This window comes from Cervus elaphus, chromosome 17, assembly GCF_910594005.1.
Source record: "Cervus elaphus chromosome 17, mCerEla1.1, whole genome shotgun sequence".
Classification (NCBI taxonomy): domain Eukaryota; kingdom Metazoa; phylum Chordata; class Mammalia; order Artiodactyla; family Cervidae; genus Cervus; species Cervus elaphus.
In genome coordinates, this window is record NC_057831.1 from 11,577,804 (window position 1) to 11,594,730 (window position 16,927).

A 16,927-nucleotide genomic window follows, 5' to 3' on the forward strand; every position below is an offset into this window, starting at 1 on the left:
AGGAAACCATTTGAATACAAGACCCAGCATCACCCAATCTCCAATAACACCCTGTGCAGCATGCCTCATCTAAACCACAAAAAAAGCAAAAATACAAAACCCAATCATCAGCAGACAGGATTACCACCTCACTCAGCCTTGCTCATCAAAGGAAAACCAAACAAGCAAACAAAAAACTCAGCATAAATCTCACCATAAAGGAAGCTTAAGCAAACCACTGGACCAAACTTAGGAGGGCAAAAATCAAAAGGAAGAAAGAATTCAACATTGAAGCCTAGGAAAAGGAAATCTCAAACACAATATGTTGAAAAAAATAATAACAAAAAGGCAGAGAAATACTACACAAATGAAGGAACAAACTAGAAACACAGAAGTCCAAGTAAATGAAGAGGAAACAGGCAAACTACCTGAAAAAGAACTCAGAATAATGGTAGTAAAGATGATCAGTAATCTTCAAAACAGAATGGATAAAATGCAAGAATCAATTAACAAAGATCTTGAAGAATTAAAGAATAAGCATACAGAGACAAACGGCACATTTATTGAAATTAAAAATACTCTAAACAGTATCAAAAGCAGAATATCTGAAGCAGAAGAATGAATCAGTGAGCTGGAAGATAAAATGGTGGGAATAACTTCTGAAGAGCCAAATAAAGTGAAAAGAATGACAAGAAATGAGGACAGACTCAGAGACCTCTGGAACAATATCAAATGCAGCAACTTTCGAACTATAGTGGTCCCAGAAGAAGAAGAAAAAGAAAGGGTGTCAGAAAATTTTTGAAGAGATTATAGTTGAAACTTTCCCCAACATGTAAATGGAAATAGTCAATCAAATACAAGAGGCACAAAGAGTCCGATACAGGATAAACCCAAGGAGAAATATGGCAAGACACATGCTAATCAAACTAACAAAGAAAAAACACAAAGAAGCAACATTAAAAGCAGCAAGGGAGAAGCAACAAGTGACATACAAGGAAAACCCCATGTGCTTAACAACTTACCTTTCAGCAGAAACTGCAGGCCAGAAGGAAGTGGCAGGATATATTTAAAGAACTGAAATGGAAAAGTCTACAACCAAGATTACTCTACCCAGCAAGGATCTCCTTCAAAATTGATGGAGAAATCAAAAGCTTTTCAGACAAGCAAAAGTTAAGAGAAGTCAGTACCACCAAATCAGCTTTACAACAAATGTTAAAGGGACTTATATAGTCAAGAGATACAAGAGGAGAAAAAGATCTACAATATCAAACCCCAAACAATTAAGAAAATGGCAATAGAAACATATATATAAATACTTACTTTAAATGTAAATGAAATAAATGCTGCAATCAAAAGACATGGACTGGCTGAATGGATACAAAAACAAGACCCATATACACGTTGTCTAAAAGAAACCAACTTCAGACCTAAATACACATTTAGATTGAAAGTGAAAGGATGGAAAAATATATTCCACGCAAATGGAAAGCAAAAGAAAGTTGGAGTAGCAATCCTCATAATAGACAAAATAGACCTTAAAATAAAGAAAATTAAAAGAGATATGGGAAGGACACTACATAATGATCAAGGGATCATTCCAAGAGGACGACATAACAAGTGTAAATATCTATGCACCCAACATAGGAGCACCTCAAAACATAAGACAAACACTAACAGACATAAAACTGTATGTAATGACAGTAACACAGTAATAGTAGGACACTTTAACAGCCCATTCACACCAATGGACAGATCATCAAAACAGAAAAATAATAAGGAAACACATCCTAAATGACAAATTAGATGAGATGGATCTCATTGATATATTCAGGACATTACACCCAAACACAGAAGAATACACCTTCTTCTCAAGTGTACATGGAACATTCTCCAGGATAGACCACATCTTGTGTCACTTTAGTATATTTGAGAAAACTTCAGTATATTTAAGAAAACTTCAGTATATAAGAAAATTGAAATTGTATCAAGCTTCTTCTCCAACCACAACACTATGACATTAGATATCAATTATAAGAAAAAACAAAAAAACAAAAACAAAACTGTAAAAAACACAAACACATGGAGATTAAACAATACATTTCTATATAACCAAGAGCTCACTGAAGAAATCAAAAGGGAAATTAAAAAAAAAATTTTCTGGAAACTAATGACAATATGAACACAAAAACACAAAACCTATGGAATGCTGCAAAAGCATTTCTAAGAGGGGAGTTTATAGCAATACAATCCTACCTCAAGAAACAAGAAAAACATCGAATAAACAACCTAAATTTACACCTAAAACAACTGGAAAAAGAAGAACAAAAAATTGCAAAATTAGAAGAAGGAAAGAAATCATAAAGATCAGAGCAAACATAAATGAAAGAACCAAAAGCTGGTTCTTTGAGAAGGTAAAGAAAGTTGACAAACATTTAGCCAGACTCATCAAGGAAAAAAGAGAGAAGAATCAGGTCAATAAAATTAGAAATGAAAAAGGAGAGGTTACAACAGACAATGCATAACTATAAAGGATTATATGACACTATAATGAACAACTATATGGTAATAAAATGGATAACCTGGAAGAAATGGACAGATTCTTAGAAAAGTTCAATCTTCTAAGACTGAACCAGGAAGAAATAGAAATTATGAACAATCAAATCACAAGCACTGAAATTGAAGCTGTGATAAAAAATCTCCCAAAAAACAAAATCCCAGGACCAGATGGCTTCACAGGAGAATTCTATCAAATATTTAGGGAAGAGAGAATGCCTAACCTTGTAAAAGTCTTTCAAAAAGTTGCAGAGGAAGGAATACCTCAACACTCATTCTACGAGGCCACCATCATTCTGATACCAAAACCAGACAAAGACAACACATAAAAAGAAAACTACAGGCCAATATCACTTATGAACAGAGATGAAAAAAATCCTCAACAAAATTTTAGCAAACAGAATTCAGCAACACATCAAAAAGCTTATACACCATGATCAAGTTGGGTTTATTCCAGGAACGCAAGGATTCCTCAATATACACAAATCAATCAGTGTGATACACCATATTAACAAATTGAAAGATAAAAACCATATGATAATCTCAATAGATGCAGAAAAATCCTTTGACAAAATTCAGCAGCCATTTATGATTAAAACTCTTCAAAAAAATGGCCATAGATGGAACCTACCTTAAAATAGTAAAGGCCATATATGATAAACCTACAGAAAACATTATTCTCAATGGTGAAAAACTGAAAGCATTCCCTCTAGGATCAGGAGCAAGATAAGGATGTTCACTTTTACCACTATTATTCAAAATAGTTCTGGAAGTCCTAGCTACAGCAATCAGAGAAGAAAAAGAAATAAAATTAATCAAAATCAGGAAAGAAGAAGTAAAGCTCTCACTATTTGCAGATGACATGATACAGTACTTAGAAAACCCTAAAGGTAGTATCAGAAAATTACTAGAGCTACTCAGTGAATTTAGCAAAATTGAAGGATACAAAATCAATACAGAGAAATCACTTGCATTTCTAACAATGAAAAATAAGAAAGAGAAATCAAGGAATCAATCCCACACACCAATGGAACAAAAAGAATTAAATCTCTAGGAATAAACTTACCTAAGGAGACAAAATAACTGTACACAGAAAATTATAAGACACTAATGAAAGAAATCAAAGACAACATAAACAGGTGGAGAGATATTCCATGTTCCTGGGTAGGAAGAACCAGTATTGTGAAAATTACCATACTACCAAACATAATCTACAGATTCAAAGCAATCCCTATCAAATTAGATGACATTTTTCACAGAAATAGAAGAAAAAATTTTACAATTCATATGAAAACACAAAAGACCCCAAATAGCCAAAGCAGTCTTGATAAAGAAGAATAGAGCTGTAGGAATCAACCTTCTTGACTTCAGATTATACTACAAAGCTACAGCCATCAAGACAGTATGGTACTGGCACAAAAACAGGAATATAGAACAATGGAGCAAGATAGAAAGCCCAGAAATAAGCCCACACACCTATGGGTACCTTATTTTTGACAAAGGAGGCAAGAATATACAATGAGGCAAAAACAGCATCTTCAATAAATGCTACTGAAAAACTGGACAGCTACATGTAAAAAGAATGAAATTAGAGCACTTCCTAACACCATACACAAAGATAAACTCAAAATGGATTAAAGACCTAAATGTGAGGCCAGACACTATAAAACTCTTCGAGGGAAACATAGGCAGAACACTCAATGACATAAATCAAAGCAAGACCCTCTATAACCCACCTCCTAGAGTAACACAAATACAAACAAAGGTAAACAAGAGGGACCTGATTAAACTTAGAAGCTTTTGCACAGCAAAGGAAACTATAACAAAGTGAAAAGACAACCCTCAGAATGGGAGAAAACAATTGCAAATGAAACAACTGACAAAGGATTCATTTCCAAAAATATACAAGCAGCTCATACAACTCAATGCCAGAAAAACAAACAACCCTATCAAAAAGTGGGGAAAAGACCTAAACAGACATTTCTCCAAAGAAGATATACAGATGGCTAACAAGCACATGAAAAGATGGTCAACATGGCTCATTATTGGAGAAATGCAAATCCAAACTACAATGAGGTATCACTTCACACTGCTCAGAATATCCATCATCAAAAAGTCTACAAAAAAATACATGCTGGACAGGGTGTGGAGAAAAGAAAACCCTCTTACACTGTTGGTGGGACTGCAAACTAGTTCAGCAACTATGTGTGTGGAGATTCCTTTAAAACTAGGAATAAAAGCACCATATGACCCAGCAATCTCACTCCTCGGCATATACCCTGAGGAAACCAAAATTGAAAGAGACACATGTATCCCATTGTTCACTGCATCACCATTTACAATAGCTAGAACATGGAAGCAACCTAGATGTCCATCGACAGATGAAAGGATAAAGAAGTAATAATACATATACACAATGGAATTTTACTCAGCCATAAAAAGGAACACATTTGAGTCAGTTCTAATGAGGTGGATGAACCTAGAACCTATTATACAGAGTGAAGCAAGTCAGAAAGAGAAAGATAAATATCGTATTCTAACACATATATATGGAATCTAGAAAAATGGTACTGAAGGATTTATTTACAGGGAAGCAAGGGAGAAACAGACATAGAGAACAGACTTATGGACATGGGGAGAGGGGAGGAGAGGGTGAGATGTATGGAGAGAGTAACATGGAAACTTACATCACCATATGCAAAATAGATGGCCAATGGGAATTTGCTGTGTGTCTTGGGAAACTCAAACAGGGGCTCTGCATAAGCCTAGAGGGATGAGATTGGGAGGGAGATGGGAGGGAGGTTCAAAAGGGAGGGGATAGATATATGTATACCTATGGCTGATTCATGTTGAGGTTTGACAGAAAACAACAGAATTCTGTAAAGCAATTATCCTTCAATAAAAAAAAAATAAAAAAAGAGTGGCAGAAAACTAATGAACTCTATTTCACACAATTATTTGGTACCAGGATTTCAGAGTCTCTGATATATTAAATATGCAGTTTCTATATTATTTTAATCAACCTCCTGTGGGCACAGAAGGGGATAATTAGAAGACAAATCCACACCTTATCAGATCCTTCAGATAGGAAATAGGCATTTCTGATGCTTACTTTTCAACGTGAGACAAGTCACCCTACTTAGAAACAAGGAATAAGAAATATAATCCTTGGTTGTTTCAATAGTTTAAGGGAAAACTGTAAACTATGGAAGGGGACACAGATCTTTTCCAAACATCTAGATACTTCTGACACAAGGAGAATGCTGCAATTTGAGAATGTATGGATGAAAATTTTGATATATAGGCTTCCTTAAGCAATTGAGTAATAAATCAAGGAAAGTGACATAAGGATGCTTATAATTAAAATGCTACTTTGATTGGTTTGGCACAGGCCTCTGGCCAAAAGACAAAATATTGGTGGGACACGGAATTTGGCAATGCAGAAGTTGTGTAAACTGTTCAGTTTAAAGGCTTGAAATATAGATTTTGCCTGACTTATCCAGTCACAACAGAGGTATTCATAATTTCCTTGTTATAGGAGAAAAATGTGATAATGGAGCTCAAGAGAGCCGGTTTACAATCCTAAGAAGTTCTTACGTTACACATCAATCTCCTAGGCTGCTTGACTTGAGATGTACATTACAGGAAGCTGATGGAACTGCCAAAGTGATGGAGAAGCAAGGTGCTCAGTGTTTTCACAAACATAATGAAGATATACACAGCTCCACATCACTAATATAAATCCAATAATTAACAGTATTTTCATGTCATAAAGCACGAGTTTCTACTGTATATCACAACTCTTGCAGAGTTCAATTCTCAATATACTGTAAGTATTTCAAACTTCTTTTAGACTAATTTGGATGAAATTAAACACATACATCATTCTAACAAATATCTCCCAAATGATTGTGAACTTTGAAAATGAGAAAGGGATTAATGGTAATGTATTTCATAATTGTGTCCTCTCTGTAACAGTTAAATTATTTTTCCAAGAGAATTTATTATTTCTTTTCCCATCAGACATTGGGCAGACTTTTAATAGACACTGCCAAAAGTAATATAAAAAATGACTTCTGAGTACAATAAACTTCACAGCTGTTATTTTTGTCATTGTCTAAGTGACAGACCTAATAACCCATGTCAAAATAACAAGCAGAAAATAAAGGGTACTACACAATTCTTTTTGTGGTTCGAAAGGTATGATTAACTGTTAGTGACAAATGAAAGCATGAAAGAATTTGTTAACAAAGCAGGTGTAAGATCACCAGAAGGAAATTCATTAAATGCATGTAACCATTTCCTTCAGAAAGCAGTATGCATCAAAGACAGTCTGCAGGGGAGAAGATAATAACTTAGCAAATATGTTCCTGCCAGCTAGTCTGTTAATAATTACAGCACAAGCAGAGTGAAACTGAAGATGCAGTACAATTATTTAATTGTTGCTATTGGTGTATTTTTAAGGGAGGATAGAATGTAAAAATTATGCATTAACTAATAAAGTTATATCAAATACTTTCCTTTTGATTTTTCAAGTAAACATTTTGACTGGAATACTTGAGAATTACAAACTAGGCAAAAGTTTTGCAATAAATCCCGAAGTTAAATAACTACAATTAAAAGAGAAAAAAAAGAAAGAAAGAAAAGAAAAGCTGTTTATTGTGATTAGGACAACTGGGCTTCCCTGGTGACTCAGCAGTAAGGAATCTGCCTGCCAATGCAGAAGACGTGGGTTCAAGCCCTGGGTCACGTAGATTACCTGGAGAAGAAAAGGGCAACTCACTCCAACAGTTTTGCCTGGGAAATCTCGGACAGGGGAGCCTGACAGGCTACAGTGCATGGGGTCACAAAAGAGTCGGACATGACTTAGATATGAGTATCCCCTTGATTCAACAAGATGTATCTTTCCCTGATTCTTTTTCCAGCAATACCATTCACTGTGTATATCTTTCATGTACAGTTATCCATCTTTGAGGCTCAACATTCAATCCAAAGACTTGGAAATTTATCTCTGTGAATTTATCACCTTAATTACTCAGGATTTTTTTTTTTAACTTTTAAACATATAACTTGGATAAGCCATCATTCCCATTTTTTCTTTTATTAAAAAATACTTTATTAAAGTACAGTTGATTTATAAAAATCTGCACTATTTAATACATACACTTCGATGAGTGTAAACATATAGATACAAATGTGAAACCATCACTATAATGAAGGTAAAAAATATCCATGACCTCTAAAAGTTGCCCGGTGCCCCTTTAGTTTTGTTTATTTGTGTGCTTTAGGTGTGTGTGTGTGTGGTAAGAACACAAAATGAAATCTACCTTCTTAGCAACTGTTTTAAGTACTCAGTAGGACAATGAGAGGGCTCCCCAGATGGCATTAGTGGTGAAGAACGTGCATGCCACTGAAGAAGGGAATGGCTTCCCACTCCAGTATTCTTGCCTGGAGAATCCCATGGATAGAGGAGCCTAGTGGGCTCCATGAGATTTCAGAGTGGGACATGACCAAAGCGACTTAGCATGCACAGACAAGACATTGATAACAATAGGCAGAATGTTGTAGAGCTTATCTAGAACTTATTCATCTGTATAACAGACACTTAGCACCTATGGAACAAAGTCTGCCCATTTCCCCCTGTCTCTAGCCCCTAGCAATCACAAGTTCTTTTTTAAATTCTTTCTTTTTCTGTTGTTGATTTTCTTTTCTAAAACGAAACCTATTTGGTATATTATAATTTTCTTATATTACTAAATTTTATTAGATAATTTTATGTTTACATATTTCCATGAGGTCTTTGTTTTTTTTCTTCTGACTTTAATATTAGGGTTATGGTGGCCTCATTGAAAATATTGGGAAGATCTTTTCTCGCTTCTCCTTTATGAAAAATCTGGGCAATATTGGTATATTTTGTTTCTTAAATTTTGATAGAATTCCCTAGTGAAGCCATTAGGACTTGGATTTCTTTTTGTGGTGAAATATCTATAATTAGATTTTGTTATAAATCCCTAACGATTATACAGTGGAAGTGAGAAATAGATTTAAGGGACTAGACCTGATAGACAGAGTGCCTGATGAACTATGGATGGAGGTTCATGACACTGTACAGGAGACAGGGATTAAGATCATCCCCAGGAAAAAGAAATGCAAAAAGGCAAAATGGCTCTCTGAAGAGGCCTTACAAATAGCTGTGAAAAGAAGAGAAGCCAAAAGCAAAGGAGAAAAGGAAAGATATACCCATTTGGAATGCAGAGTTCCAAAGAATACGAGAGATAAGAAAGCCTTCCTCAGCGATCAATGCAAAGAAATAGAGGAAAATAATAGAATGGTGAAGACTAGGGATCTCTTCAAGAAAATTAGAGATACCAAGGGAACATTTCATGCAAAGATGGGCTCAATAAAAGACAGAAATAGTACAGACCTAACATAAGAAGAAGATATTAAGAAAAGGTAGCTAAATACACAGAAGAACTGTACAAAAAATATCTTCACGACCCAGATAATCACGATGGTGTGATGACTCACCTAGAGCCAGACATCCTGGAATGTGAAGTCAAGCGGGCCATAGGAAGCATCACAGCAAACAAAGCAAGTGGAGGTGATAGAATTCCAGGTGACCTATTTCAAACCCTAAAAGATGATGCTGTGAAAGTGTTGCACTCAAAATGCCAGCAAATTTGGAAAATGCATCAATGGCCACAGGACTGGAAAAGTTCAGTTTTCATTCCAATCCCTAAGAAAGGCAATGACAAAGAATGCTCAAACTACTGCACAATTGCACTCATCTCAAATGCTAGCAAAGTAATGCTCACAATTCTTCAAGCCAGGCTTCAACAACACGTGAACCATGAACTTCCAGATGTTCAAGCTGGCTTTAGAAAAGGCAGAGGAAGTACAGATCAAATTGTCAACATCTGCTGGATCATCGAAAAAGCAAGAAAGTTCCAGAAAAAGCATCTATTTCTGCTTTATTGACCATGCCAAAGCCTTTGACTGTTTGGATCACAATAAACGGTGGAAAATTCTGAAAGAAATGGGAATTCCAGACCACCTGATCTGCCTCTGGAGAAATCTGTATGCAGGTCAGGAAGCAACAGTTAGAACTGGATATGGAACTGGTTCCAAATAGGAAAAAGGAGTACATTAAGGCTGTATATTGTCACCCTGCTTATTTAACTTATATGCAGAGTACATCATGAGAAATGGTGGGCTGGATGAAGCACAAGCTGGAATCAAGATTGCTGGGAGAATTATCAATAACCTCAGATATGCAGATGACACCACCCTTATGGCAGAAAGTGAAGAAGACCTAAAGAGCCTCTTGATGAAAGTGAAAGAGCAGAGTGAAAAAGTTGGCTTAAAGTTCAACTTTCAGAAAACTAAGGTCATGGCATTCGGTCCCACCACTTCATGGAAAATAGATGGAGAAATAGTGGAAACAGTGGCAGACTTTATTTTGGGGGGCTCCAAGTTCACTGCAGATGGTGACTGCAGCCATGAAATAAAAAGACACTTACTTCTTGGAAGAAAAGTTATGACCAACCTAGACACCATATTAAAAAGCAGAGACATTACTTTGCCAACAAAGGTTCGTCTAGTCAAGGCTATGGTTTTTCCAATTGTCATGTATGGATGTGAGAGTTGGACTATAAAGAAAGCTGAGTGCTGAAGAATTGATGCTTTTGAACTGTGGTGTTGGAGAAGACTCTTGAGCATCCCTTGGACTGCAAGGAGATCCAACCAGTCCATCCTAAAGGACATCAGTCCTGAAAATTCATTGGAATGACTGATGCTGAAGATGAAACTCCAGTACTTTGGTCACCTGATGTGAAGAACTGACTCATTTGAAAGGACCCTGATGCTGGGAAAGGTTGAAGGCAGGAGGAGAAGGGGACGACAGAGGATGAGATGGTTGCATGCCATCACAGACTCAATGGACATGAGTTTGAGTAAACTCCGGAACTGGTGATGGACTGGGAGGCCTGGCATACTGCAGTCCATGGGGTTGCAAAGAGTCAGACACAACTGAGCAATTGAATTGAACTGAACGGATCTAGTTATGAATTTCTTTGTGAGATCCTTGTCAGTATCTCTGTGTCTTCTTGAGCCAGTGAATATAATTTGTGGTTTTTCAGGAATTTTTTTTTTCAGTTCATCTAAGTTGTTGTACTGACTGACATAAAGATGCTCTTAATATTTCCCTATTATCCTTTTAATGTCTATAATGATAATGAAATAGCAATGACACATTTTTCCTCCTCAATTTTTTAATCTGTCTAAATAGCTTTTATTTCTCTAGACATTAAGGTGCAAGCTAATATAATGATTACAGCTTTTCTTCTCATATAAGATTTTATTATATAAAATTTCATCTAAACACTGCTTTAGTTATATTCCATAAATCTGAATAAATTTGTATTCATTTTCACTTATTTCAAATTATTTTCCAATTTACCTTGTGATATCTGATCTTTGCTATTCAAAATCATGCTTAAACTTCTATATATTTGGTGATTTTCATGTATCACTCTTTTATTCAATTTCAGCTTATTTTAATTTTTATGATTTCAATCCATTTAAATGCATCAAGACTTTTATCATGTATTATCATATCTCTACCATATGAACTGGAAAAGAACATGCAGTCTGTTATTGTGAGTTGAACTTTCATAAAAGTGAATTATGTAAAGTGGTTTGATAATGTTTAATTTTTGTATCCTTACTGATTTTATATCTATAAATTTATTAATACTGTATTTATAGCCTAGTACATGGTCATTTCTGGTGAATTTTCCATGCACATTTTAAAAGTAACTTTTGTCTAAGAATTGCCCTATAAACATAGCAGAATTTTGAGAGCTTATAAATTTTCCATTATTCCAGAAGTCAATTTCTAAAATGCCTTAATAGGGTTATGTAGTTTAGTAAATTTTGCTTTTTAATTTTTGTAAACATCAAAGTTGATTAGAGAGGGGGGAACACTTTTTTCTGAACAAGAATTATCTTAATAAACACAAAAGACTCTGATGATTTCAGTAGTATGGTTAAGGGTCCATAAGTCACACAATGCTGCCTGGCAGGCTGGGAACTGGAGAGACAGGTGGAATTCCATCTGAGGTGCCTCTGTTATAGAAATCAGGCAGCCCAAGTCATTTAACTTCTCTAATTTCCCAGCAGTATATCATGTGGCATTTTATTGCTCAGGCAACAACTGGTTTAATGCTCTTAGTATCCGATGGTGAAGTGTTAATTTTGTCTTAAAACCTTCCAGTAAATGCAACCTAGTTTTACCACCATAGCCACCAGCAGGCATGGATAATTATTTTAACAATGCTGATTTTTGAGTTTTGTAGTATATTATGGAATATAGTCCAGTTAAATATCTGGTTTCAGTATGTTAAAGAATTCAAGAGAGGTTAATTTCTGCTCAAGTGGTACCACTTAAAGGGATGTATTCTTTTAGTACATAAGATGAAATAGTACCTTGAGTTTAAATAGAATGCATTTCTGCATTGTACAAACCTGAAAGTTTTCTTCCACTACATTATTGAAATCAATGGAGCAACTCATTTTTCATTCTGAAATGTGCACACTAATATTTAGTTTTATTTTATTTTATTTATTTATTTATTTATTTTTTGTGGATAACATTAAGCACTTAACTCTGAAGTGTTCTGAAAGTTGTGTCAACTAAAGTGATACTATTCAGGATGGTGGAATATCCCTCAAATATACATGTGTGTGGGCTTGCCTAGATTACTATGTTTCATAGTTAATCTTCTGTCTTTTGCTATGCTCATGACCTGTGGGGCGTATGGAAGGCATTGCTGTGGTCAGTCTATTTAGTTTTCCTCTGTAGCTGTTTTGTTATTTTGGTGTATTGGTTGTGAAGATACTACTATCTCCTTGTAAATCGCTACTTTGTATTTTATGCATGCTCTGTAACTTGATTTTTTTTTTAAGTTACTGATTTGGAATATATTCACATTCTAATAAACAGGTATGGGGGGAAATAAAAGTAACCTTTGTACACAAAACTATACAACATTGATGAAGGAAGCTATTGAAGAGACAAAAATGAAAAAACATCTTGTGTTCAATGATTGGAAAAAATCAATATTAAAATATTCATACTACTAGCCACAGTGACCTAAAGAGTCAATGAAATTCCTATCAATATCCCAATGGCATTCTTTATAGAAATAGGACAAAGCTATCTAAAGTGTATATGACACCACAAAGAGCCTGAAGAACTAAAGCAAATGTTCATAAGACTAAAGCTGGAGGCATCATATTCTCTGATTTCAAAATATATTATAAGTCTATGCTATTAATCAAAAGAATGTAAGACTGGCATAGAAACGTGTATTTACATCAATGGAACAGTTTAGAGAACCTGGAAATAAACCTACATATTTATGGCCAACTGATCTTCAACAAGGTTACCAAGAACACACAATGTAATGTGTTTCTTCAATAATTAGTGTTGAGAAAACTGGATATCCCATGCAGAAAAAGTGAAATTAGACCATTATCTCGCATCATATATGAAAATCAACTTAACATGGATGAAAGACAAACATAAATCTTGAACCTGTATGCAACTAGAAGAAAACAAAGGCACTAAGCTTCTCGACATTGACCTCGAGCAATAGTTTTTTGTATGTGTCACCAAAAACCAGGCAACAAAAGGAACAACAACAACAATAAAAACAGTGAGATTCCATCTAAAAAGTTTATTCACAACAAAAGAAATACTCAACAAAATTAAAGTCAGTTTACAGTATGGGAGAAAATGTTTGCAACCCAGATATCTCTAAAGGGCTAATATTCAAACTATAGAAGGAATTCCTACAAAATCTAAAAACCTAATTAAAAATTTTGGCATTTGAACAGACATTTGTCCAAAGAAGATATGCATATAGACAATGATATGTGAAAAAGTACTCAAAATCCCCAGGGAAATCAAAGAAAATCAGGGAAGTGCAAATCAAAGCCATAGTGAAAAATCACCTCATACTTGTTATAATAGCTTTTACTAAAATCACAAAAGACAGCAAGTGTTGGTGAGAGTGTGCAGAAGAAGGAACCTTGCCTGATATACTGTTGTCAAATGTAAATTGGTGCAACCATTTTAGAAGACTAAAAAATTCTAAAAACTAAAAGGTTCCTCAAAAAATTACAACTAGAACTATAATATGACCCAGCAATCCCACTTCTAGATATATATCCACAGGTAATAAAATCAGTATCTCAAAGAGATATCTGCACTGCCATATTCACTGCAGCATTATTTATAATGGTCAAGATATGGAAACAAATGTGTCTGTCAACAAATAAATGAAGAAAAGAAATCATAATATATAAGTATAATGGAATATTATTCGGGGATAAAAGAAGAAACTCTTGCCATTTGTGACAACTTGAATGAAACTGGAGGACATTATGCTAAGTGAAGCAAGCCTGACACAGAACGACAAATCACCACATATATGGAATCTAAAATAGTGAAACACACAGAAGGAGAGAGTAGAATGATGATTTCTAGGGATGGGTTCGAGGAGGGGAGAGGGGAAAGTGTGAAAAGTTTCATTCATGCAAGATGGATGGGTTCTGGAGGTCTAATACAATACAGCATGGTGATGAGAGTTAACACTACTGTATTGTATACTTGATATTTGCTAAGAGAATAAATCTTCAATTAAATCTCAACATACACATAATGGGAACTATATGGAGTTGACAGTTAAATTATTGAATGTGATTGATATGATCTTTACACAATGTATACATACATCAGATATCAAGTTTTATTCCCTAAATATATGCAAATTTCATATGTCAAAAATCTCAAAATTAGTTGTTAAAATAAATATAATAATTATATTTCTAAATAATCCTCCAAAATAATTTGCCTTCTGCTATTGTTTACTGATGTATGTAAAATGTGCCAATTAGTTCAAGTCATTTGATAATGCTGTTCTAGTCTATAAAAAGAGCAAAATATAAAACATACATTCAAAGTGAAATTGGTTGCCCAAACAATGGAGCAATAAAAAGAAAGAAAATAAGATTATCCTTAAGGATAATCTTAAGGCTAAAAATAGAAGCAGAAAATAAGTATATGATGCAATTAAATTGAAGCTAAATTAGCTACCAGAAGTAGCAGGTGCACTCAAGCATAAATCAAACTTTGCTGATGCTGAAGTGGATAACAGAAAATAAGGGAAGGGGCTTTATTTTTAATTGAAAACTGAAGTATTGTTGACTTATTATATTAGTTTTTGTACACAACATAGATTTGATATTTTATAGATTACATTCAATTTAAATTTATTATAAAATAATGCCTATATTTGCCTGTGCTTTGTTAGCTTTGTTATTTATTTTATGCATAGTAGTGTGCATCTTTTAGTCCTCTATTCTTATCTTGCCCTCTCCTCTTCCCTGTCCCCACTGGTAATCATAACCACTACTTTGGTCTATTGGGAAAAAAGTTAATTTTGACCATAAAAATGAAATCCTTACTCTATAAGGTCAACCTGCAAAGGGAAAATGCAGCTTTCAATGGCATAACAGTCATATGGAGGTAAATATTCTTTGTTCACGGTTGGCTTTATTCTTTTTCTGGGTCCATTTCTCCATTGAATTTCCTTTGAGATGCCTGTATCAATTTGCTTCTACATGATAAGATTAATAGGAGAAATGCAATGGACATGATACTGACTGATGCAAAATTCTCCATGTTTTAGACAGTTAATTTATGTGTATTCCTCAAAGCATGAATTCATTTCCTTCAAGCAAACTGATTAGGATCTTTTGAATATCTGTTCCTGGATAAGGACAAACCATCGTGCCTTTCCAACCTGTGACTCAGTAGAAAGAACAATATCAAAGTTGATTCTGAACTCAATATGCTACGTCCTCATGCTGAAAGATTTGTAAAGGGAAAAAATCAAGACTGCTGATGAAATGAATAATAAAACTGAAGAGAACTCTAAAAACAAACAAACAAACAAAAAAACCTCAATTATATATCTCCCCACAGTAACATGTATAAATAAGTCTAGAAAAGTAGGAAGTCAAGAGATAACCTGAAGTAATAGGCAAGTTTGGCCTTGAAGTACAAAATGAACCAGGGCAAAGGCTAACAGAATCCTGTCAAGAGAATCCACTGGTCATAGCAAAAATCCTTTTCCAACAACAAAAGATGTGACTTTACACATAGACATCACCAAATAGTCATTACCAAAATCAGATTGATAACATTCTTTGCAGCCAAAGATGAAGAAGCTCTATGCAGTCTGCAAAACCAAGACCTGGAGCTGACTGTGCTCATATCATCAGCTCCTTATAGTAAAATTCAGGTTTAAACTAAAGAAAGCAGAGAAGACCACTAGGCCATTCAGGCATGACCTAAATCAAATCTCCTGTGATTATACAATGGAGGTGACAAATATATTCAAGGGATTAGATCTGGTAAACAGAGTGTCTGAAGTATTATGCACAGAGGTAAATAATATTGTACAGGAGGCACTGATCAAAACCATCCCAAAGAAAGAGAAATACAAGAAGGCAAACTGCTTTTCTGAGGAGACCTTACAAAGAGCTGAGGAAAGAATAAAAAGGAAAAGTAAGGGGAAAAGGGGAAATGTATACTGAATGAAGAGTTACAGAGAACAGCAAGGAGAGACAAGAAGGCCTTCTTCAATGAACAGTGCAAAGAAGGAGAGGAAAACAACAGAATGGGAAAGACTAGAGATCGCTTCAAGAAAATCAGAGACATCAAAGGAACATTTCATGCAAAGATGGGCACATTTTCATGCAAAAATAAAGGACAGAAATGGTGAAGACTTAATAGAAGCAGAAGAGATCAATAAGAGATGGCAAGAATACACAGAAGAACTCTACTAAAAGATCTTAATGACCTGGATAACTATGATGTTGTGGTCATTCACCTAGAGCCAGACATCCTGGAGTGTGAAGTCAAGGGGGCCTTAGGAAGCACTTCTCCCAATAAAGCTAGTGGAGGTGATGGAATTCCAGCAGAGCTATTTAGAATCTTAAAAGATTAAAGTGCTGCACTCAATATGTCAGCAAATTTGGAAGACCCAGAAGTAGCCACAGTACTGGAAAAGGTCTATCTTTATCCCAATTCCCTAGAAGGGCAGTACTAATGAATGTTTAAACTACTAGACAATTGCGCTCACTTCCCATGCTAGTAAGGTTATGCTCAAAATTCTTCAAGCTGGGCTTCAGCCATCTGTGAATCAAGAACTTCCAGATGTACAAGCTGGGTTTAGAAAAGGCAGAGGAAGTTAGATCAAATTGCCAACATTTGCTGGGTCATAGAAAAAGCAAGAGAATTCCAGAAAAATGTTTACTGCTGTAT